Below are 3,091 nucleotides of genomic sequence, written 5' to 3' on the forward strand. Positions count from 1 at the left end.
TCGCTTGAAGAGTAGGAGTGAAATAAAATAGCTTCCGCGGACCAAAACAGGTACTCGCCAACACGTCTGGCAAGCGTGGCGTTTTAAATGCCAAAAACCTTCACCATGAAATGTCGAACTCGAAAATAAAATTACCCCAGGCGATTAGAGCGGGACGCTCGGAATCTCGCACTGACACGTCAGTCTGCCTCATGGATTCTGGGGGAGGCACAAATTCGATGAATGGAAGGAAACGAAAACGGAATACGGAACACAAGCGTACCAAGAAGACCCTCTACATTGCGTCGTATAACATTCGCACAATGAGACTCGAAAAACATCTGATCAACCTCGAAAATGAATTAGAAAACATCAAGTGGGACGTCCTCGGAATAAGCGAGACCAGGCTGAGTGGGGAAACGGTCACAATCATGAAATCTGGACATATGCTTCTTCAAAAAAACTCTAACATAGATTCACACATCGGAGGTGTGGCCCTGCTAATTCATAAAAAATTGAAACACCTTGTAACCCCAAAACCAATGCTATATCAGACAAGGTAATTTATGTAGTGCTAAGACTTAACAACAAGTGCAACATACAAATAATACAAGCCTACGCACCAACTTCAGCTTCGACAGAGGAAGACATTGAGCAGTTCTATGAAGACCTGACAGCAGCAAAAAGTGCGGAAAAGACCAAGTTTACCATTATAACTGGTGACTTTAATGCTAAAATTGGAGCGATGACCCAGGCGGACTCACCGTACATCAGTGCCTTTGGTCTGGGCACGAGAAACCCAAGGGGACAAGTGATGATGGACTTCCTGAGCAAAGAGAAAATATACTGCTTAAACACCTTCTTTAAAAAGCATCGGAGAAGGAAGTGGACATGGAGAAATCCGGACAACACTATCAAAAACGAAATAGACTACGTGCTAGCCACTGACAAGCGCATTTGTGTAGATGTGTCAACCTTAAATCGTTTCGACACGGGCAGCGACCACAGGTTGGTGAGAACAAAAGTCCTAGTAGATACTCGGCTCGAGAGGAAACGTCTCATAAATAAAAAGGTCAGGCTAACATTAGCAGAGCTGAGAGGGAAGGAAGAAGAATATAAGACTACGCTCAAACAGAAATTAAAACCAACCGAAAAGCTACAAGAACTAGAACTGCGCTGTCAACACAAATCACAAACAGCATCCGAAGTGCCGTGAGAAAAGTGTGCTCACTTCAGAGGCGTGGGAACTCAAAACTTAGTCCAGACACTGAAAGGCAAATCAGAGAAAGAAGAAGAACGAACAGGGATTCACCGGGATATAAAGACCTAAACGGACCTAAACAAGGCCGTAAGAAAAGCGATTAGAAAAGACAAAAGAGCGTATAACACGCGAGCAATCAAAGAAGCCATTAAAAACAATACGAACATGAGAGTTCTGCACTCCAAACTGTCAAAAGGGAAGGTAGTAATTTATAAGATGAAGAACAATCTAAAAGAGGTAGTAACAGAGAGGGACGGAATCGCAGCGATCATTGAAGACTTCTACCGAAAACTTTACAGCTGTTCGAGATCCGTCGAACTTTTCTACGCGAAACATCGGCTCGAAAACATTATTATATTTAACATCGAGAAATACCGATGTTTATGTTGTTCAAGCTCTGTCGAACTTGTGCGAAATATACGTTCCCCGCGATCCCCGCGCCCTCGAAGCCCATCGATCGCGATCACGCGTTACGCGAGTGCTTCCTTATTTGTCGGAGCACGGAAACGGCTGTTTTGACGCGTGATGTGACCATACGGACGAATCGCGATTCAGCTCTCATCGCGCGTTCGTTCCTGAAAAACAACCCTCGTGAGTAAACGACAAAATTGCTCGCCGGACAGTCAGTCGTTGCTGAGGATTCCTAGCCTCAAGTCGTGAGCTAGACCTCATAGCAAAAGTCGTCGCGTATCAATCCTCGTCTAAAGACAGCACGGCTCTCTCCCTCTTAAATCGCTGCGTGAATCGCTACTCGCTCGTTTCGTCTTAAAGTGCGGATCAAAGTTACTTATAATTTAAGTGTGCTACTTAGCGAGGGGTCCGAAAACTTCCGGTCGTGCTCCGCTCGCGATCGTTCTTCTGCCGCGCGCTCAAGATTTCCGTTCGACGCGTACAAGATCTCCGCTACGCGAAAGGCTTCGATGCGAGAAACTGAGACAAGATTTCCGTTCGCGATATCTGGCAGAAAAGTACGAACGACTCAGAAGATTTCCGAATCCGCGGCGCACGATCTGTTGTTCCCCCTCGAGTCTTTTCCGTTCTTGAAATAAAGACTATATATTTCTTTGTGCAATCTGTGTTACGAGTGCTTTAATCCTCATTCCTCCCGCGAATTTACGACTCGCGTTATCCACGCTTCTCGCTCAACTCTGAGCGGAATCCAGATTCAGGGCGACCGTCGTAAAGCGACGCCCGAACAACAGCCAATCAGCTCCAAATCCGAACCAGCAAGGACGACTGAGACAAACAATTCTGAACGTAGGATCCGAAGATTTACCAGACATTAACAAGTCAGAACTGGAAGCAGCATTGAAACAACTAAAAAACAACAGAACACCAGGGGAAGACCGGATAACAGTCGAGATGCTCAAGGTTGGAGGGGAAGAATTAGAAAAAGCACTCCTGGTACTGCTGAACAGATGTCTGGAAGAAGGCAGGATCCCTGACTCATGGCAGAACGCAGAGGTCATCCTGCTCTTTAAGAATGGCGACTGCACGAATATAGAAAATTACAGACCCATTAGTCTACTCTCAATCCTTTATAAACTGTTATCCAAAATAATAATGAATCGTTTAATCCTGAAGCTCGATTTCTACCAACCCATAGAACAGGCAGGATTCAGAAGGGGGTACAGCACGAATGACCATATACAAACAGTACGAACACTTATAGAAAAATGCACCGAGTACAATATCCCACTGCATATGGCCTTCATAGACTACCATAAGGCCTTCGACTCAGTTGAGACATGGGCAGTGCTCGAAGCATTGGATAAAACACGAGTTGACTCTAGATATTCTAACTTGATCAAATTCATACACGAGCATGCCACCCTGCACGTTAAAATGGAA

The 3,091-nt window shown here is 45.1% G+C and overlaps 1 pseudogene; it reads left to right on the plus strand.

The window, feature by feature from the left end:
* Positions 1–110: 110 nt before the first annotated feature.
* Positions 111–1,195, plus strand: LOC112460428 (annotated as a pseudogene).
* Positions 1,196–3,091: the final 1,896 nt, after the last annotated feature.

The sequence above is a fragment of the Temnothorax curvispinosus genome, unplaced genomic scaffold (assembly GCF_003070985.1).
Source record: "Temnothorax curvispinosus isolate PA1 unplaced genomic scaffold, ASM307098v1 QBEX01010518.1, whole genome shotgun sequence".
In the NCBI taxonomy this organism is placed as follows: domain Eukaryota; kingdom Metazoa; phylum Arthropoda; class Insecta; order Hymenoptera; family Formicidae; genus Temnothorax; species Temnothorax curvispinosus.